The following is a 23,863-nucleotide window of genomic DNA, read 5'->3' on the forward strand; positions in this document are numbered from 1 at the left end:
CCAGCTTATCAAAAAGATATGGAAAATGCTCGGACTAAGAAATAATGAAAGTGGAGTGTTCTAAACTCAGGAAAGATTTTTTTTCAACATGAAAAGCATGATTGCTAATTCTAAATCTAAACTGAGATGCCCCCCCTTCATCCAGTCATGAGAAATGTATTAGTCATATCTTTTGATTTCATATTTTTTATGTTTTGACATTTGGGAGTCTAGCTGATCCTTGAGGGTAACCCCGCCAGTGCTGGTCAATTCCTATGAAAACTAACCCAGAGCTCATATCCCCACCACCTCCTTTGTCAGGGTCACCCCTCTGGACCACCACCCACCTGCCCACTCATCCCAGGGCCAAGTACCAGAAAACTAGAGATGGTCCCTATGCCCCAGAGTCCACTGAAATTATTCAAAAGAGACAATCCTGAGTCTGCTTCTCCTGCATCCCCTGTTCCTTTTCACCAAAACCACAATAAATTCTCTTGCCTATGTTCCTCCCAACTCCACTTCTTGGACTTGCTTCCCCTCCCTCCTGACCAACTGCTGCTTCCTGCCTCGTGTAGCCAGCACTCCCTGGCATGCCACACATTCTATTTCCAGGAATCTAATAATAAACCTCTTCCTTCATAGCAGCCATTTCCATGTCTGCATGTCTTACCACACCTGATTAGAACAAACCCTGGCTACATGTGAAACAAGAAATCATCAGGAAAACCTGAACTGTGGGATATTCTGCAAACTACTGTTCTACAAAGTACTCTTCAAAACTGTCAAGGTCACAAAAGACAAGTAAAAATCAGCAAATTGTCACAGATTTGAGGTGCCTAAAGATATAACTAAATGTAATAACTAAATGTAATGCAGTATCTGAAATTGAACGCTGGAACAGAAAAAGAACATTAGTTTAAAAACTGGAGAAATTCAAATAAAGTCTACACCTAGTTAATAGTATTTTAGCAACGTTAACTTCTTAGTTTTGATAAATGTACTATGACTGTGTAAGCTGTTAACATTAGTGGAAACTCAGTGAAGGCTGTACAGGAACTCTCTGTTACTATCTTTGCAACACTTCTATAATCTAAAATTATTTTAAAATGAAATGACTGAAATAAAAGAGCTAAAAAAAAATAAAATACCCTGAAACCCTAAATTAAGTCAATGAACATCTTGGATGCAGTAGAAAATGAAATTACTGACAGAAGATAAGCCAGAATGATTCACTCAGAGGTCAAAAGAAAAGCATGCAACATTAAAATGGGCAAAAAGTGAAAAGACAAAAAAAAAAAAAAAACAGAATAAGAAAAAGATAAATTCATAATGTTAAGTTCAAAAGGAGAGGTATGAGAGAAAAAATGGAAATTATAACAGAGGAGATACCTGAATTTCAAGTAAAGTGTGTAAGTAATTATCAAGGAAAATTAGTGAAAAGAAATCACTTAAGAAAAAATTTAATTCTAAGATCAAGGAAAATCTTTGCACCCAGGAAAAACATAACAGAACAAAAATTAGACTGACCTCAGATTTCCAAACTGCAGCACTAAATGCCAATGACCAAAGATTTTGAATGAAAAAGTTCATGGACCAAGAATTCCACACCAAACAGACTTACGGTAGGTGTTAGTAATTATGTATACACATGATATTATATATACCTAAGACATTCAATATACATAATATTTTGTATACATAATACACTCAAAACATGATTTCTTTATGTAATCAGAAGTCTTTGAAATGTGTATTTTATACTTACAGTACATCTCAGTTTAGATTAGCCACATTTCAAGTGCTTCAAAACCACATGGGACTAGTGAACACCATGTTAGCACATACACTGCAACATAAGAAACTATTAGGATGACCTTCGGGTGAGAGACACAAACTCCAAAATAACTAATCACGATAGAAAGCTACTTAAATTACATTTAAATTATTAATTTTTGTTCATCAAATTTAACAATAATTGAGTTAAAAGATAAGTCATGGAATGGGACAAAGTATATGAAGCACTTAAAATCAAGTGTTCCCCAGACTTTATAAAGAAACACAGATCAGTAAGAAAAACAAACAAAACAATATAATCTCTTGATGTAAGAGAAAGTCAAAATTTAAAAGGACTATATTAGTCTACTAGAGTTGCCATTAACAAAATGCTACAGACTGTATGGACTAAGAAACAGAAATTTATTTTCTCACAATCCTAGAGGCTGGGAAGTTTAAGATCAGGGTGTTGGCCAATTCTATTCTTGGTAGGGGCTCTCTTCCTGGCTTGCTGACAGTTGCCTTCTCACAGCAGAGAAAATGAGAATGAGAGAGAATGAGAATGAGAGAGGAAGAACATGCACCAGTTCAAGCTAATTAACATACCGACTCCTCACACCGCTCACTTTTGTCTCTTCCTATAAGGACACTAACTCCAGTGGGTCAAGGCCTACCTTTATAACCTTGATTACCTCCATAAAGGCCCCGTATTCTCCAAATGCAGTCACATTTGGGGTTGGAGCTTAAACGGATGAATTTTGGGGGGGATATAATTTGGTCCATAGCATTCTGACCCTGGCCCCTCAAAAATCATGTCTTTCTCACAGGCAAATATAGTCATTCCATCCTAAAAGCTCCCAAATTCTTAATTCATTCCAGCATCAATTCTCAAGCTTAATCAGTCTTGTCTCAGTATCATGTAAATCAGATATGGGTGAGACTTGCTGTATAATTCCTCCTCAGGCAATATTCCTCTACACTATGAACATGTGAAACCAGACAAGCTAAAATACGATGGTGAGACAGGCACAGGATAGGCATGCCCATTCCAAAGAAGAGAAATAAGAACAAAAAAAGGGGTGACAGGTCCCAAATAATTCTGGAACCCAGCCAATACCATTAACATTTGAATGGGGTCCTGAAGTTAAGCTATGGACAGAAGCTAGTTTGTCACTCGCAGTACAAAATGATTCCTTGGCTATGATTCAGAAAACAAGGAATTCAATGCAGAAGCACATCATGGGTCAGAACTTTGCGGATTATACGCATTACCTAATGGAAGAAGTTGCAGATGTTTACGTGAAACGATTCTCTCAATATATAAAGAACAAGGAAGCTCCAGACATAAAGGAGGAAATGTAGAAGAAAACTCGGGCTGCTATACAAGAGAATCAGTCTATGAGAAGAAACCTGAGAAAGATGGAAAAAAAAAAAACGGTGGGAGGCACCTGGGTGGCTCAGTTGGTTAACCGTTTGCCTTCTGCCCAGGTCACGATCCCGGAGTCCTGGGATGGAACTCCCACGTCGGGTTGCCTGCTCAGCAGGGAGTCCATTTCTCCCTCTGCTCCCCACCCAGCTTCGTGCTCTCTCTCTCTATCTTTCAAAAAAATAAATAAAATCTTAAGAAAAAACAAAACAAAACAAAAAAACAGAGGAGGAATCATCCCAAAATGTCTCTGGCCCAGAAGAAAGACCGAGTAGCTCAGGAGAAGACAAACTTCCTCAGAGCTCTGGAGTGGGCCGCTCAAAGCTAAATAACCAAACACAATTTTCTATGAAGATTTTTCAACTAAAGACAACAAATTTATTGAACAAGCAGCTTAAAAAAGAAAGAAAGAAAAAAAAAAGCAAATTCCGTTAGATCTTAAGGCTTTAGAATAATCGCTTTGGCTCAGTGTCCTGCCTTACAGGTTTACTGGTGTGGTAGCATCACCCCCAAGGCTCTGTGGGGGCAGCATTATCTTTTTGGCTCAAGGGGCACTTTAGCCAATGCAAGAGCCCTGTAGGTAGGGTTTTCTGAAATGAAAACAGCCCACTCCCTGGGCCTGTGGTGAATGGCAGTCCTGATGACCTCTGAATGACTCTAGGGGTCATGCATCCCTTTCCCTGAAGAATACAGCAGGCACGTTCACAGCCAAATAGTTCTGTGGTCCAGTCCTGTAGAATCCAAGAAATCTGACGGCTCTCCTTCACTCCATCCCGCTTTCTCTCTCCCCTTCAGTTCCAACTGGCAGCGTCTCGGCTGGTAAAATTGCATCTCTATTTCTGGCTTCTGCCGAGATGGCTGAGTAAGTCCATGAGTCACACCCATGATGTCCTTATCAAATGGCTTCGTCCACACCTTTACTGTGTTCATCAGAACAAACCTCTTTGGTTTTTGCGATACGGAGAGGCGCGGAAAAGTTTCTAAATCTTTAAGTTTGGTTCCTTTTTGCTCGACCATTCCTTCCTCAATTCATCTCTCTACTCCTGCTTTTTATTAAAAGAAGTCAGAAAGACCCAGGGTGTACCTTCAACACTTTGCTCAAAAATCACTTCAGATAAATATCCAGTCTCACTGTTCACAAGTTCCATTTTCCACAGAACAGTAGAACACATCAGTCGAGTTCTTTGCCACTTTGTCAAAAGGATTGTCTTTCCTGCAGTTTCCCAGCCTTATTTCTTTATTTCCATCTGAGACCTTGCCAGAATGACCTTTAATGTCTATGTTTCTATCAACATTCTGTGCAGGATTATTTACTTTTTCTCTAAAAAGAGGGAGGTTTTCTCTCCAGCTCTCTTTTCTTTCTGAGCTCTCATCAGAATCACCTTTAATGTCCGTATTTCTATTAAAAATCCCTTCACTACAATCTCCATTTTTTCTAGTGTGCACCTCAAAGTCCCCTTCCACATATTTAAGTGTATTTGTTCTCATGGAACGCCATTTCTCAGTACCAAAATCTGTATTAATCAGCTAAGGCTGCCCTATCAAACACCACAAGTCGGGTAGTTTAAACAAAAGAAATTCATTTTCCCAGAGTTCTAGAGGCTAGAAGCCCATAATCAAGGTGCCAGCCTCTTCCCGGCTTGCGGACTGCCACCCTTTTGTTATGCTTTCATATGGCCTTTCCTCAGTGCCTGTGGGCAAGGGAGAGAAAGCAAGACAACTTTCTTGTCTCTTTTTATAAGGACACTAATCCATCAGATCAGGGCCCCACACTTAGGACCTCATTTAACTTTACATCCATAAAGGCCTTATGTCCAAATACAGTCATGTTGGGGCTTGAGGCTCCAATAGAGGAGTCTAGAGGGGAACAGACATCTAGTCCACAGCAAGGACACTTCAAAATAGAGTATCCAAATGGCAAATATGCATAAGAAAACATAATCAACATCCTTTATCTTCAGCGTGATAGAACAAAAACTCAATGAATATTAATTACGTTTACCTAGCAAAATGCCTAAAATGAAAAGGACAGACAATAACAAATACAAAAATATGCAGCAACTGAAATTCTCCAACACTACGAGCAACTGGAATTCTCTTTATGGTATAAATTGTTGCAACCACTTTGAAAAATATTTTGGTATCATCTACTAAAGCTGAATATATTCTATAACCTCTGAGCCAGAAATTCCACAATCATGCATTTACTAATAGATATGAAAAATGTTCATAGCAATATTATTAACAATAGTCATATTTGGAAATAACCGAAATGCCCATTGACATAATAACATATAAATTATTAAGGTATATTCATATAATAGTGTACTGCAGAGCAATGGAACTGATCAAATTACTTGTTATTAGATCAAGTTTCCCAGAAACAGACTCTGAGACGAGAATTCAAGTCCAATTCATTTATTTGGAAGTTGAGCTCAGGAAACATTGCTAGAAAGTGAGGAAATGAACAGGGAAGGGAAGGTAGCCAATAAAGGGTACACGGCAAACCAGTTAGCATTGTGAGTAGGTAAAGCTTAATTGCCCAGCAGCACTCTTAAGAATCTGTAAAAAAATACATGCCCCAGAGTTGTTCCACCCAAGGAGTGAGGAAGCTTTTTCATGCACAAGCTCCTGTCAGTCATTGATGGAGATCTGCGAGAGAGTGATTAATCTCTTTGGACTTCAGGTTCTCAGATGCCAAAAAAAAAAAGTCTCAGGCAGGTGGGATTCTGCCTTCTTCACTACAACACTAAGTCTTAGAGAATGCGGGCAGAATAGTAATGACAAGTCTGCCTTAATTCTGCCATGCATAGCAACACAGATGAATCTCACAAATATTGTATTGAGAAAATAAGAACCAGACACAAAAAAGTACATACTGCGTGTTTCCATTTATACAGAGTTCAAAACCAGGCGAACTAACTGTGCTGGAAGTCAGGAGAGTGGTTGCATTTGGGGAAGGAGAGAGGAGAGACCTGGCAGAGGTCACTGTAAGACTTGAGGATGCTTATACTGTTACGGTTCACACTCTGGTAATTCATTGAATTATACACTTATAATCGGTACACAGTTCTGTGGGTATACCATTTCCTATTTAAAAGTTTGTTGTTGTTGCTTTTTAAATAGGAGAGGAGAGGAAATAAGGTTGGTCTTTCAAAGCAGACTGCCCCCTACAACGGCAGTCACCGTCAGGTGAGCATTTGTATCTCAAAAGAATGTCTGGAAATGGAACTCCCAGTCAATGCTTCTGGCTTGTTCATCAGACATAAAGCATAGGAGGCAGAAATTCGACATTCAATTCCTATCCAGTCCAACAACTCAAAATATATTTTCTACCCGATGCTGCGGTGACCCTGCCCTGTAAATGAGAACAAGGAAACAAGGGGCTCCTTCTTTCCCCTGAGGCGCTAGGTAACTCCCCTGCACAAATTAATTGTTTATTGAGTCATTATCATCTTGAAACCATGTGTATAATTTGTGAGACATGCATGTCATCAGAGCAAAGAAGGTAGGGAAGACAAAAAGGTAGGTAGAGGAAGGTCTCTCTCCTAAGGTACAATCTTCCAATCAAAAGTGCAACTGATGTACTTAATGAAAGCTTTAATTCTCTCTGCTGGACACAATATCATTAAAGAACCTAAAGCTCTTGAGTTTTCTGGCTGAAAGAAAGAGTGTTTCATTGCCTCACTTTCTACCTATAGAGATGAAGGCACATTTATTACACAATAGACATAAGCACCAGAAGGAGCAAGAGCATCATGGAATCATATACCGCTGAGTCATGTTCTGCATCCAATACCACACAAGCTGTTGCAGTCTCTTGCTAGGACAGGCTCCTTTGATGAATCTGATTTCAGACTGTCACAGAGAACAAAGTCTAACGTAACCCTTGTACCACGCACCGAAGCTGAACTCATCTCCCCATATAATAATGATAATGTGGACAAAAGTCTTAATTTATTCTGAGTCAGAATGCCACAATTCTGGAAAACAAGGCATTTGTACCCCCAAATGTAAAGCAACTAATTGCAAATATCCTTTCACATCCTCCTTACAAGTTCAAAAATCAGTGGATCAGCCTGGTGCTGTCACAGATTTCCTGGAAAAATTAATGGCTTTTCAGGGATACAATTAAGAAGAAAAATAGCTGGCAATTTCTGAGAATTTAGGAAGTGTTAGCCACTATTCTCAGTACTACACATGGAATAATTCAGTTAGTCCTCACAACAACTGGGTGGAATTACCCCCCATTTGCCATAAAGGAAATCGTGGAGCAGAGATGGTAAATGACCTGTCAAAGGTCAGAGTTAGCGGCAGAGACAAGGTTCAAACCCAACAGCCTGGCTCCAGAATCCCAGCTCTGAACCATGACACTCATTGTCTTTCAACTCTTCAGTTGAAATGCTGTCACTGAAGTCACAATGCAAGCAAGCTTTGAAAAGAAAAAAAAATATTTAATATCACTTCATTCGTATTCCTCTTATTCTGGAAAAAAAAAAGGCAAAAGGAGTAAGGAAAGAGCTACAGAAAGATGAAAGCTGGTTCTTTCTGACTCATTCTTTGTATAATTTTCACAAAACTTCCTTGTGCGACCTTAGGCTTATATCGAATGATCAACTTTTTTCCAAAACCTCTTCAATATACAAGTCTTACTCAATTATGTAAGGTAAGAAGACAAGTTAGATAGACATTAGCCTACCTAACTTTTAGCCTTTTTTTTTTTTGCAGATAAGTAATAATGTAACTATATAAATATACAGACAGAGATACAAGGAATCTAAGGTCTCGAATCCACATTCTGTCTTCAACCATGCATCCCTCCATAAAACACCCTCAGTGTTGCGTCTTCATAAAGAAAAAGGAGAGATAGAGAAATATTTATGAGCTGGGGTTTTGATTCCACACTCTAATTTAGTTCTGTAGTCTATTAGCTGGACCGCAAAGAAAACCGCATTTGCTGTAGCTAGAGGTAGACCCACCGCTGGAAACTAAATCAGACTAAACATCCCCCTCATCCTGTTACCACTAAATGCACACCCAAATCTTAGATCTTATATTTGATGGCAACACGTGTTAGACTGCCTTCTTATGTTATTATTTCTCTTAAATAGTCACTGGGACAAATGAGATGTGAAGTACCATCTTTCAAGACTTTATCTCTTTTATAATATAACAAAAGTTCCCCAAACATGCCAAGATAGAATAATTCAATTAAGTTTATCCCAAGGTCATTCTATAAGGTTGAGAATTCACCTCATATTCTTGAGGTGAATATTCTCATATAGTTGAGAAAAGGTCAACTAACTTGTCCAATCAAGCTTAGCAGACAGGGCAATACAATGTGAACCAGGTAACAGAATGGCCCAGATAACAAACGCCTATAAAACAAAATGCCCTAGACTTTCCTCCTCGCTGTAAAATTTAACCATGTATGCTCTTTTCTATTATCAAGTTCATCTTTATTTATACAGAGAATAAAATCTACTGTGGACCTTCTTTGTCTATAATTTCAATGTATTTAGGAAAATCACCTTTCATTTTTTCCAGTGAACTCCAGAATACTGATTATCTTAATAAAAAAAAACAAAACAAAACAAAACAAAAAACCCAGGGGTGCCTGGGTGGCTCAGTGGGTTAAAGCCTCTGCCTTCAGCTCGGATCATGATCTCAGGGACCTGGGATCGAGCCCCGCATCGGGGTCTCTGCTCAGTGGGGAGCCTGCTTCACTCTCACTTTCTGCCTGCCTCTCCACCTACTTGTGATCTCTGTCAAATAAATAAATAAAATCTTAAAAAAATATATAATAATAATAATAAAATCAGTATCGTTTTTCACAGGATGCTTTCTGCAAACTCTATATGTATCATGACCACATGCCCAATTAGGTGTCATTATCCTTATTTTATAAACTAAAAAAATTGAGAATCAAAAAGCTCAAATTATTTATAAAGCCACACAACTAATTGAATCTCACCCCAAATCTTTGTAATTTCCTTTTATAATACTGTCTCACTTAAGCAACATAATAACTCCCTTCATTTACTCCGTGATTTCTCCTTCTCCCCTACTGAATCAATAAACTGAAAGGCATATTCCCAATCACAGATTTTGTAAACAGAAGAAAACCAGCCCCTCACCTTTGTGACATCATTCAGAAACATTCTAGGAAATAACAGAAAACTGGACTTAGCTCTTTTCATAGCAAACATAAAAAGTATAATAATATCTAAATTTTGAAAATGCCCAATAAGAGGATTCATGTAGTTTATTTAAATTGGCTCTAATCTGTGAGTTCAGATTATTCCCCCAACCAATATTCTAGTGCTCTCCAGCTTCTTAATTATGAACTTCTACTTTGATATTAGGAAGCTGGATTTATTTTTTTAAGTCAGTTTAATTTAGCAAAAAAACAAAAACAAAAACAAAAAAAATCACAAGTTTTCATTGCTCCTGACTCCACTAATGACTCATTTTTGGTATTATACAGGGCTTTTCCATGAAATACCTTTCCTCTGTATTTTCTAGGGCCAGTAGTATGTCTCTCAGTGACACCTAATCATTGAATAGTTGACTTTCAGTCTTGGTAGATATTAGTCTTCCAATTTAGAATCTTCCAAATCTGGATTTATCTTCAATATCAAATTCTCCTGACTTCATGTGGGTGGTTTTCTTCTTTTCACAATGAAGGAAGTATTGTTCTTCAACACTTTGTTTTGCATATCCTCTCATTCCAGCTAAGACTTCTGAGTCAACCTAAGCACCTGCATTCATTCTCTCATCACAGAGAAGCTGTTTCAATATGAAGATGACCAAGGTAAGATAACTTTATTCTCTACATATCTACCAACTTCTATGTAGGTAGTATAAAGATTTACACTTTATGCTTCTCGAAAAAAAAAATATCGGTATACAGGAAGCACTTTCTGTCTTTAAAAAGTATTATCTAGCCTGTAAATTGTAATGTTCCCATGGGAATCGAAACAGAATTGGGGAGTTTCCAGAATCGCACTTTGTTTGAGATGTAGTCAGTACAAATCCACTCTCTTAAACGGAGATTTTGGATATGAATTTCCCTAATTGAAGGTCTACATCCAGGACATATTAAAAAGGGACTAAAGTTTGATGACATAATCTTATACTCTCTAAGAAGAAACTTCTAATTAGAAATCTCCCTATAAGAGTGGGCTTAATTATTTTGAATCCTGCTCATTTTATGATATTCCAGGATGCAATTGCTTTTCTCAAATCCGTTCATAGAGTCTCCTTTAGCTTAAATTTGGTTAAATCAGTTTTATTAAAAAAAAATTCAAAAGATGATTTTATATGCATAAAGTTAATTTTAATGCATTTTAACCTCTTCTAATTCATTCCAAATTTAGCAACAAAAGTAGAGCAATTTTAACCTATTTAAAATATAGTATGCCTTAACTTACATAGTTCCTAAGAATAAAAAATTTTAATAGTCAAAACAACTATATTCAGATTTATTAGGTCCTGTATTATAAGTATTTTTTAAATGAACCAACAAAATTTATTAGTTCTGAAGAGGCTCTCCTAGTAATTATGAAAGAAAGAGAAGAAATTAAGCTCTCCAGCTTTAGAGTGGGAGGAATATATTGTTCTTGGAAATTGTCCATCTCCTTCCTGCTGTTCAATTAATTCTCTACTTTCTCTCACTTGTCCTTTCTTCTTTTATAATAGTCATTTTTTTTCTTCACATAAGTTATCTTGTTCTCTCTTTAGTTCTTGATCTTTCCATAATCTATATGTTTGGAAAATGTAGACTTAAACTTGAATTGTGGTTCCAGGTGGAGATTTTCTTGTTATGTTACTTAGAGACGCACACTAGACTGTTATATTTAAAGACAGATGGCAACAATCATATGAACACTCCATGTGGCTGGTTCTCTGTATCCACCAATTTGCAGCTGAGGAGGCTAGTTTGAGCATCTGCAATAATTGGTAGAAGAGAAAATAAAAATGGAGAAGACCAGACATTTTCACTCATTAAATGTGGTTTTATTCACTCTGACATAAAACGTACTGAATTTGAAAGTTCTTCAAATGGTTGGGGTTAAAAGAAGTCCTACAGAGAAGCAAGGATTTTCCAAATATACATTGCTTATTTCTTCAGAGTAGGAATTTCAACTGGGAGCTATGAATGTATACAGACATCTTAACGGTTTATGGTGCTGGCAAATGAAACTACGTATCTTCTAGGGTTCCTTCATAGCTTGATCTCAGATGTGATAAGTTAAAACTAATAATATCACCCAGAGTCCTTCCCTTCTGGCGGTCCTCCTCTTCATCTTAAAATTTTGCTACTGCTGTTAGATGTATATTTCTGCCCCTCAAACTGTGTGCCTTCCAAAAATCCAAGAATCGAATCCAAGAAAATACATGTCCATTGTTTCTGAGACTTACCAAGTTGCAGTTCATCTTCAGAAATCCTGATCCATCTGTGAACCCTTAACTACAAGCAAGATCTCTCCAAAAAAGCTCCTGCTCCAGTTACCAGGCTCCTTCCAAAAATAAGTAGGTCCTAAAATCACTTACTCCAACTGTGAGTCAGGTGATCCTGACTCCTCCATCTTGGAGTGAAGAACACATACACTCAGACCCAAAAATGTACTCACTAATTGTAATTGCTACCAATAAGCTATCGTAATACACCAAGTTTATAAACAGACACATAATCGTGCATTTATACACACGCGTGGGCACACACACACACACACACACACACACACCCCCGAGTATGGGTTCAGTTATTGTCAATTATTTCAAAATCTGTTTAAAAAAAAAAAGCTAATTGTAAACACTGTGTCAGATGCAACCAAAAGTAACCCCTAGTAAATCATTTTAGGATGCATGGTCCACTCCCCACTTACATAACTCCTTCCCTTTGTGTGTGGGTGGGACCTTTGACTTGCTTCTTACCATTGCAATATAGCAGAGGTAATGGCTGTCACTCTTATAACTACATTACATAATGTGACCGAGTTGATGGATGTCACTACCATGATGACTCATCCACCTGAATCACTTAAGTCTCCAAATAAGATCACAAGTCCAACCAACCTGAAATCAAAGTGATTTCAATCTGATTAAACCCTCAACAAAGGACCCAGATAACACATGTGTGAGTCCTACGCAGGAAAATTGTGAAATGTTAAATGTGTGTTCTTTTTATGTACGAAATTTGTGGTAATTTGTTACATAACAATAGAAAACAAAACAAATATATATGTACATAAACTCATCTTGAATTATTTTAAGACAACCTTCTTAATTTTAATCTTCTTAGAGATCTCCCTTCATATCATATCAAGAACATGTATTTAAAACACCCATATCATACATCAAGAATATTTTTGCTATGAAAATTATAGAAAGTATTTTCATAATTTTATTTATGTGGGGACAAATACTTCATTTTTTTCTTATTATTTAACCTCTATCCTAAGATAAAACCCTTGACTGAAGTTGCAGTCAAACAAGTAATGCAATGTTATGTTTTGTGGATATTTCATTAAGTATTAATTCCTTTGGACTTGCAGGGGTTTCTTTCATATTCTAAAGCTAACAGGTCAGTTTTTAGGTGGGATATTTATTTGTAGATCTTCTGAAAGTTTATAGCTCTTGGAATTGTGCCTATGTTACATAATAAAGTGTCCCTCCACAAAAACAAATTACAAAAAAAAAAAAGACAAATTTGAGAAATTCAATTCTAATTATACTTCAGTAAGCATTGAATGAAACTTCTAGCAAATGTTGAACAAAAAATTTCCCTGCTGGTTCTGTTCTTATCCTCTTATTTTCATGGTCTGATTTAGTGTCCTTGGCAAATCTCTTGTGTTCCCACTTGATCTTTGTCCCACAAAGGTTTGTACTAGAATGATGGCACAGTTGTAAAGGCATTTCATTCTTTCCGAATATGATGCTCAGAAATCATCTCCCTAAGGGTTTTAATGAACTATATGCTTATAGTTCCAGCTGTTCCCAGTCCTATTAGTTAATACACAGACCTGTGCAAAAGTTAAAGCTATAGATAGCTTGTCTCCTTCGATTCTCTTAAAAATGACTGCCTCAGTCACCCATTTTTCTGGAAACAACTTCTCTAACTGCACTGCGTCTTCCAGGCTTTCTGAACACTGCCCTTCTCTCTCCTGAGAAGAATCCGTTCTGTGGCAGGAGGAGGATTTGTATATGGCTTTGCCGAGGAGGAACAAGCCTAGAAGTCCTAAGCACTCCAGCTTCAAGATGCCCATTCCCCTCAATACGTAGCAAGTTCAGAAGTCATTCACTTCATAATGCTTGCTGTGGTATCAAATTCCACCTTCCCACTAACCCAGCCAGGATCTTGCTGTTAACCATTTTTTATTAACTGTGTGGCCTACATTTCCTCAACCATTTTTACAACCACGTCTACAAAATTAAAAAGGAACAGATTCCACAAGGACATTTACCATACAGCAAAAAGAAAGGGGACTAAACAGAACCTTTCTGCTTAAACAAATCTGAACAGGAAGATAATTCAATGAATAACAACATTTGAAGATCATGAAAAGAACGAGAGTAGCAAAGGTATTTGAAGTATACCTTGAATAAACAAACTGCGGCAGAAGATTGCTAGAAAGTGCCAGAAGGTATTTGTTACATTCTAAAAAAGGATTGTTGGATATGTTTCTCCGTATGTCACTATGAGGCATGCATTTCTCTTGGGTATCATACCAACTCACAAAAGGAGACAGACATTGATATCATTTTTGACAGTAAGGCAAGGGTTAGCGAAATATCTGCTCTATCAAATTTTCAACCAAAGATATGAACAAGAGAGTCTTTTTTTTTAAAGATTTTATTTATTTATTTGAGAGAGAGAGAGCTTCAGAGGGGAGAGGATCAAAGGGAGAAGCAGACTCCTCATGGAGCTGGGAGCCTGATCTGGGACTCGATCCTGGGACTCCAGGATCATGACCTGAGATGAAGGCAGTCGCTTAACCAACTGAGCCACCGAGGTGCCCCTGAACAAGAGAGTCTTAAAACACCTAATTTTTTAAAATCTGGATGCTTTTGAAAAAGATTAAGCATTGTATTACATCAAAAACCTTTGATATCTCTACACTAATATTAGCCATTTGTCACATTATTATAATTTGCATGAAAAGGCAATAATAGTGTAATGACTAATCAGCATGAATACTGGAGCCAGATGAAACTATGTGGAATTTAGCACCCTCCATTCATCAGTGGAAAGCCACTGGATAAGTCCATTAAACTCAGTAAGCCTCAATTTCTTCATTGGTAAAATACAGGAAATAATAACACCATTTTCATGATGAAGAATAAAGGACATCCTATTTATGTAGTGTTTTTCCATAGGGCCAAACACATAGTAGGTGTTCAATACATGCTAGCAATTATTTTCTATCTCATATTAACACCATTTTCATGGTGAAGAATAAAGGACATCCTATTTATGTAGTGTTTTTCATAGGGCCAAACACATAGTAGGTGTTCAATACATGCTAGCAATTATTTTCTATCTCATATTTAGATACCACCTAGGTGCCTTAATAGCGCAGTAGGTAGCATGTCAGTCTCATATTTAGATTCCACCTTATTCCAAAAATCATGTCGTTTTCAAAATACATGTAGCATATGAGGAGGGAAAAGTGAGGAAGTCATGAAGAAAAGGAAAACACAGCTAGAAATAATAAAGATGGTTGTGAGATACCACGAAGTTGTACATTTCTAGATATGAATCATGGGCCTAACTCTAACTAGCCTAGAAGCTAGTGTGAAAAGGAACACACAATCAGACACATGACTTAAAAAATAAAAATAGCCGTGTTTAAAAGAAATCCAAATATTCTGAGGAAAAAAAAAAAACGTGTCACCTCTCTAGGACCTCATAAAAAAGACACTATGTAAGGTACAAACAATTTCCTCAATTACATTTTCATAGCAAAGCAAATTAAAAAGTTTTGGTTCTCTTATATTAACCCTCAAATTTGGCTAACAGAATAACACTAAAATGGGGTTTAGTGATAGCAATTTTAAAACAGTGCAGCTTGGGTTCATAGCTCTCTGATGAGAAACAATACACCAATAATTAATCTTAGAAATAACCAACTCGGGGCTCCTGGGTGGCTCAGTGGGTTAAAGCCTCTGCCTTCGGCTCAGGTCATGATCCCAGGGTCGTGGGATCAAGCCCCGCATCAGACTCTCTGCTTGGCAGGGAGCCTGCTTTCCCCTCTCTCTCTCTGCCTATCTCTGTCTGTCCAATAAATAAATAAAATATTTAAAAAAAAAAAAAAAAGAACCAACTGTGTGTAGCACTTTGAAATTCATGATTATTTTTAATTCTAAAAGGTAGGTATAGCAAATATAGTCACCCTTATTGTACAGATATGGAAACGGAGTCTCAAACAGGCTCAGTGACTTGCCCAAATTTATGTAGGAGAAAAGTAACAGAGCAGAGACTGTTTCTAATCTCATGTCCCTTTTTGGTTTTTTTTTTAAGATTTATTTATTTATTTATTTATTTATTTATTTGACAGACAGATCACAAGTAGGTGGAGAGGCAGGCAGAGAGAGGGAGAGGAGGAAGCAGGCTCCCTGCTGAGCAGAGAGCCCGATGTGGGGCTTAATCCCAGGACCATGATCCCAGGACCCTGGGATCATGACCTGATCAGAGGGCAGAGGCTTTAACCCACTGAGCCACCCTGGCGCCCCTCATGTGCCTTTCTTTAATTCTGTTTCCTTTTCACCGCACTGCTAGGGAATGGACTAACCATTGGGAAAACACAGGAATGACTCCAGCCTCTGTCTCTCTTGGGGATAGCGACCATCTTCAACAGTTGTGTTTTGATATACAAAAACCAGATTGGAAGGTCTCCACGAAGCATAGCTGTTTCTAGGATACTAATAACTTGGAGGATTTGCCAAAGGTCACTCTTAAAATGCAAGTCATTTGTAAGCTCTAAGAAAACAATAACAATAATGTTTTTTATTTTCATAGCACTTTACATTTCTCAAGCACTTGCAGAGGGCAGTTTGTACTTCCTGAGAACTGGCTCTGTAAAGTAAACCAACTTGTTTACACCAAGTGAGATGCTCATGTAGTACACCTTTTGCAGAAAACTGTAGGTGAAGCAAGAGAAAATAAAATCTGATCATGGACATTCTGAAATGAAATCCTCTTGCACAGAAAAACCTTAATTGGTGGATAGATGGCACAGAAATTACTCATATGTTGAAAGAAAATAGTAGATAGAGCCTTCCCAACCTGTAAGCTGATATTTTTATAGCTCATGAATGAAGAAATGGCAAAAGCAGGCAGTGGCTCAGTGGATTAGGCCACTGCCTTCAGCTCAGGTCATGATCTCAGGGTCCTGGGATCAAGCCCCGCATCGGGCTCTCTGCTCCGTGGGGAGCCTGCTTCACCCTCTCTCTGCCTGCCTCTCTGCCTACTTGTGATCTCTCTCTCTGTCAAATAAATAAATAAAATCTTAAAAAAAAAAAATTAAAAGTCTGCCTTTAAAAAAAAATTTAAAAATTAAAAGTCTGCCTTTAAAAGGAAGAAGAGCTAATAACTTATGTTCAGACCTCAAGTGAAATAAAAGGTTCCAATTGCCATTCAGGAAGTTTTACTGCTAGTTTTAAATGTAACCCACAACTAAGCGCAAAATCTGGCTTTAGGAAAAATATTTGCTACTTTCTTAAATTATGGAATACTCTTGTTTCCATAGGATGCAAACAGTTGGCCTGTCAATAATTAAGTTTCCATGTTTCCTATAGGCAGTGGGTGCAGGGATATGAGGTGGTGTGAAATTCAACAGTTATTAAAATCGAGCAGCTCAGAATGAAAATGAGCTTTTAAATTTTATTATCTAATATGGTTCTGAATATGGCAATGACCTAAGGATTATGATATGGAAAACATCTCATTTTGAGTCTAACATTTTGATCCTAGTACCTCATCTTGTTCCACGAAAATAACATAATCAGGTTGAGAGACTATATGCAGAGCAAAGATTAGCCAATTTTAACTAATGTTTTCTGGAAATGGTGCATGGTGTACAAAAGAGGTTTTCATCATCTGGGTGACTTGTGCCTGGTGACAGAAACCTGACTTGTTTGATTACCACAGGTTTCCATCTGGTGGCAAAACGTGCTCCTTGTTCACTTTACTTCAGCTGAAATCTTAAGCCAGGGCCTGGTGGGAAACTGTCTTGAAAACAATCAGCCCACCAAAACCATGACCTCTCAGAACAAGATGAGGTAAAAAAACTTCTGTGTAGTCAATCAAAACAACAAGAAATGACCAAATTTTTAAAAAAATACATTTTAAGTTATCAAGCAAGAAAACAGAACTGCTACTAAAATTGCATTTGGAAATCATTCTTCTGCTATTCAGGGTGTAAGCTCAATTTATTTTATTTTATTTTACTTTATTTTTAAAGATTTCATTTATTTCTTTAAGAGAGAGAGCAAGAGCATGGGGAGGGGTAAAGGGAGAGAGAAAAGACTCCCCGCCAAGCAAGGAGCCCGATATGGGGCTCGATCCCAGAACTCCTGGGATCATGACCTGGGTTGAAGTAAGATGTTTCACTGACTGAGCCATCCAGAAGCCTGTAAGCTCAATTTTTAAAAGCCATGTTGAGTTTCTACTCAGACAACATTTAGCAAAATATGTACTCCGCATATAGCAATTACTCCTGATAATATGCCCTTCAGTACCAGACCTCAGTCCTATATTTAATATGGGGTATATGTGAACATCATTTGTTTCCTTTTTTATCTTCTCTTGTTTTGTTTCTTTGTTCCTTTTCCCCCCCGTGTTTATCTATAAACATATGTATGTAATTAATAAGAAGTAAAATTATAGAAAATTTAATACTTTTTAATCTCAAAAGCTGGTTCTAGAGGTGATAGAAAATCTCACTGACACACATTTGGGTTTTTACTCTACTCAAAAGTCATTTTGGTTGCCAAATAGTCTCTTGACATATGATACCACTTCTTTGCCTGAAGAAGCTCTTCCCCTCTGACAAGCTAAGCACAATGCCCTTCCTTCTTCTGCCGCTGAAACAGACGATGGGGCATCCATGTATGGCGGTATCTTTGCTCCCCACAGCCTATGGACTGGAGCGGTGAGGTGCAAGTGATAACTAAAAATGGGATGACATTTTCCAGACTTTATTTCACTGGAGCCGACAGGGTAAAAAATGGAGGTGAAGGGGAACATATATACCACTTGTAGGTTCTGAGGTAAGAAAGTTAGGAGAAAGCACATCCTCCATTTAAAAGAATGGAAGGAGGTAAGTGACATCAAGGAAAAGTTCATTTTTTTTTTAAGATTTTATTTATTTATTTGACAGAGAGAGAGAGATCACAGGTAGGCAGGGAGGCAGGTAGAGAGAGGGAGGAAGCAGGCTCTCCGTGGAGCAGAGAGCCAGATGTGGGGCTCGATCCCAGGACCCTGGGATCATGACCTGAGCCAAAGGCAGAGGCTTTAACCCACTGAGCCACCCAGGTGCCCCGAAAAGGTCGTTTCTATTAGAAAAAGAAGATGAAGGGGATGAAAATGCACAAAAATAGGATGAGGATAAAGGGTATTTTTTCAATGGCAGAAGGCACAGTGGAAGGGTTTGGGAAACCTGTGAGGAGAGGCAGATTGGGTCAGAAATGGACACAGATGGGTAAGAGCATGGAGCAGTATAGTGGTTAAGAGTCCTGGAGATCAACAGCACAGGAAGCTGAGTTTCTAGTGGTGACTAATCAGAAGAGGTATGTGAGTCATGATGGGATCAGTCCTGAGAAGGTCTGGGGAGACATCAGACATGTTCGTGTTGGACATCTTGAGGCCAAGGGATGAGTGAACATCCTCTCAGAGGACTTTGATCACAACTACCAGTCACTTGAAGACCTCTTCGCTCTTAACAGTGAAACAGTATCGCAGTTGAAGAAGGGGCAAACCCTAATGGGGTTGGAAGACAGGATTTACCTCTTTCCTCATCAGGCATGGTGTGGTGGCTAAAGTACTTCCATAATGGAAGTGATGGAAGACCTCAATTAATGCAGAATGATCTACTATATTAACATATATTATTTTCACTAATACAGGAAGGATGCTCGAAAGAATGAGTGTTACTATTTCCTTCCCTTTCTCTCAAAATTACCCAAAAGTTGGTACTCTGCTTCTAGATTCCATTGCCTCAGAGAATCTGAGATTTGAGAGTAAAATCTGCTATGCATAATGGATAACTCTGTCATAGGTTTAATGTGAGGTGAAGACCCATGGAGTGAACAGGGATAAAGGCTGGTGCTGGGAACAGAGACCAGGGAAAGAGACGTTTTCCCAGACAAAGGGGAGACTCTAGGGGTCTGGAGAGATTCCATGAGTGCAGGTAATATTTCTGATGGTCGTTCTTTGCAGAACACTGATGGAGGCCACACACTGATCAGTAGAGATCTGCAGTGACCTAGCCTATGGTCCATGGGCAGGATTTCTAAGGAATGTACTTCTGAGCTTTCCAGAGAGCATCATTGCTCTCTGGAGGGCAACATGGAAAGTAGTTTTGCAGAAAGAGGAGCTATAAGAACTTGGAGAGCCATTCCACCTCCTACATCTTTCTATATGCACACAAGCATCCTTCTTTCCTCCCTCCAAATTTGGAATCCAAGGAGTGAGAAGACACTAAAACACATGACTGAGATTTAATTTCTCACCTCCATAGAGAGTAGGGGCACATAGATTTTATTTTAGAAAATTAGAAAATTAAACCAAAATAACATTTTTTTATACTGAGGTGTGAGGGAGGAAATACTGACCTATTACCCACATAAAATGTCCTTGCAAGTTATTTATGTCGGTTACCATTTCAATTCCTCTCAATCTCCCAAGGTTGCTATCAAATCAGGATGTACCGAAAGCCTACATGTGCCAGTAGCAGCCCATACATTATATGATTCAATTCTCCCAACTTCCCTAAATAAGTAGCATCGCCCCCATTTTTTGAATTGAAAAAAATGAGTGCAGACAGATTAAGGAACTTGACCAAGACCACAGATGGTGGGATGCTAGCTGGGATTTAAGGCTAAGGTTGCCTACCTCCAAAATTCATGCTCTTTTATTTTGCTAGACTGCTACAAGAAGCATATGTAGAAGCATTTTTTAATGCATAAAATGATACATAAATGCAAAAAGCATCATTATTATGTTAAAGGTGCTGGGGATCAGAGAACAGAGCTACAATATTCTTGGAGTTTTTCTCACTTCCAGGAATAGCAAATGTACCTGTGCTTTTGAAGCACATAACTTTGGGAGTAGGATATAAAGGAATTATTATTCTGTCTTAAAATATCATCATGTAATGGTCAGATGCCAGGCATTCGAATAGGCTGTCATTAGAGTAGTTTCAATTCTCTCTTGAAAGTGATCAGATCAGAGACAGTCATAGAACCAAGGTTATGTAAAATCAAATTTACCAGTAAAATTCAGTTTTTGACCTAAGCTAAAGGAAAAAAAATTAGAAAAATTGCTCACTTGTGATTGGGAGAAAGTACATGGAAATGAGCATTGATCATCATGGGGAATGCACAGAAGATCTATCATTGTTCTCGCTTCACTCTGAAAAACATGCTTCTGACTTCAGAAAGTCTCATGAAATTAACAGAACTTCAGTGAAGGTAAATCTGAGTCTCAGACAGGGATTTGAAATTGTGTTTCACTTAAGTCTGGAAGTTAAAATTTGGGTTAGATAAAATCAAATTTATATAATATATGAATGTTACTGTGTTAATACTTTATTAACTCAAGTTATCTATTTACTGCGTAGATGACTGAAAATCTACAGCATGTTAGAAGGGAGGTAGAGAGAGAGAGGAAAGAGGAAGGAATAAAGACAAGGCTGAGACCCAAACAATAAGGAGGAATTATGGGGAACAGACTCCCAGATCATTCCAGAGAAGCCTGCATGTCAAGCCACAATGTTTTAGACCCAACTCTCACAACAGAGGTTCTGAAATTATTTAGCATTGTGATCTACAATCAAGAAAGTAGAATAGAGCAACCAGAAGATAGTTGTATACTTGACAATCAAACAAGAAATAGTTGATTTACAAGATATCCGTAAAAAATAAGCTAACTCCAAGCAGAAAGATGGTCCAATCTCAGGGGAACTGGTCCAGCTAGTCAAATAATACATAGCTAAGGTCAGGATTCCAGTTCCAGAGAAGAGGGGACCCCATACATGGACACTATTTAGAATGAATGAGATGGGAACTTGAGCCAATACCCAGACCTGGGGCTGGAGCAAGAATGCAAAGAAAGGAAGTCAGGTGAGGTGTTTGGTCTTCTGAGCTACTCAGAGTTCTTCCTTTGTATACCAGATCCCAAGTCTATAGGTAGGAAAAAACTTACTGAGCTAAAGGAGGGAGAGTGGTCCAGGGATAAAGAATTTGAAATCAAGAGCCCAATGGTCATTACTAGAATATCAGATTTATTCCAATCTCCAGTCGGTCAAGTAGAAGGTGAAGGAGGACAGAGAAAGGGGAGACTCAGTGATAATGCGTAAGTCATGCACAGGCCTATGAAAATTCATCCACATTATGGGGAGAGTATGAGTTTATAGCCAAAAGCTGTCAGGGGTCTCAGCTTGGAATAGCTGGAAAAAAACAGAGGTTGACAAGAAATATATTCTACCAAATAAAATAAACACATTTTAAAGCAGCTTATCCCCCCTTCCGAAATTAGATCCTAGGTTCATTTAAACTAAGCTTCATTGTTTCCTCCCATTCAAATGTAAAAGTCTGAAGAGAGTTAAAGGCCACCACTCACAGCAGCTGTGTTATTAAGCAGGTGTAACAGAATGGGCTCAGAGTAAGCTAAGAGAACAAGTTAAGAGGCACCTTGCAGAAACAGAGGTCAAAAGCCACATCTATGGCCCAGGCTCCTGACTTCAGCCAGTTGTGAAGATCTGTCCATTAGCAAGGCTCCCCCGCTGCCCTCCCTCTTGCCTAAAATGGATTAGCATCTTCAGGGCATTATTATGCCCTTTTTATTTTTTTATCACATTAACTTTCTTCCACAAAAGAAAACTCTTGCTGACATAAATGTTTGATTAGAAGCTTTCATATATTCCAATATGAAATGTTCTCTCTCAACCAGGGCTCATGAAATATATATCAAACAAGTTCTTTATGCAGCATAAAACAAATTTCAGTACTCCTTTTCAAATAAAATAATAACTGCGTTAGACTATTCCTAATTCCTATAACTGGTTTCCAGAGGTAATTATTATAACTCATTGATATACATGTGAATTCAATTTTTCAATAAACCTACCTTACCCTGAACTCCAAAGACCAAGGATAATAACTTTCTTTGGCTTTGCCCCAATTATCTTACTAGGGGATATACGACTGGGGTGTTTTCAATCACCTTACTTGTAACATTTTGCAAAATAATTCTTCATAACCCATTTTATTAATAATAACTGTAGTTTGCAATTACCCCCAAATTTTTTTAGCTCAATAGGGTTCAGCCCCCCGATCTTATCTCTTTTCTATCTGCACTCATTCTTACATAATCTCTGACAATGTCAAAGCTGTAAATGTCATCTGTGGAAATATAACTGGGCATTTGCATTTCTAGTTCAGACCTGTTCCTGAACTCCAAATTCATATACCTAATCATGTATTCAATATCACCATCTGAGATACCTCAAACTTAGCAGGTCCAAAACTAAACACCTGATCTTCTCCCCCCAAAACCTCCCCTTTCCTCATTATCCTCAAATTCAATAAATGGTAACTACATATTCCAGTGCAGGCCAAAATCCTTGGGGACATTCTTGACCCTTGACTCCTGTCTTTCTCTATCATGCCATTTGCAATACATTTGCAACCATATTTTACCAACTCTTACTTGGAAATTTTCCATAACCTGATACTTTCCCCCAATTCCACACTAAATCCAAACCCCAACATTTCCTCCTGAGTTGCAATAACCTCTTAACTAGTATTCTTAACTAGTATTCTTAACTAGAATTCTTGCTTCTCCTATTGCTTCCATTCAGTCTATACTCCATACAGCAAACAGGGTCAGCCTTCTCATTTAAGTCAGATCACACCACTTATCTGTTCAAAATACTGCAGTGGGTCTTGAGCACTCTGAGTTGCATTTAAAGCCTTACTCTGGTCAACATTCTCTGCATGATATGGCACCTTGTTACTGCGGTTAATTCACCGACTTTACGTTCCTCCTTTTTCACTCTGCCTCAGCCACTGATCTCCCTGACCAAACTGAGCATACTCCCAGCTGCAGGGTTTTTGTTCTGGCTGTTCTCAGCCTTATTTCATTTAATCCTCAAAATAATTCTAGGAGGTAAATACTAAAATTACCCACGCTTCTTTTAAATTATTCAGAAAAGCAAATTCTCAGGGTATACCACTCAGGGTATAGGAACCAGAAATCTGTGTTTTAACAAAACCTACAGGAGATTCTCATGTGTGCTAACATTTGAGAACCACTGCAATGTCTGGAGATATTTTTGGTTGTTACAACTTGGAAGGAGGAGAAAAATGTTACTAGCATCTAATGAATAGAGAGAGACCAGGGATGCTGCTAAAATCCTATAATGCATAGGAAAGCCCCAAAATAAAGATGATCTAGTC

This window comes from Meles meles, chromosome 1, assembly GCF_922984935.1.
Source record: "Meles meles chromosome 1, mMelMel3.1 paternal haplotype, whole genome shotgun sequence".
NCBI lineage: Eukaryota > Metazoa > Chordata > Mammalia > Carnivora > Mustelidae > Meles > Meles meles.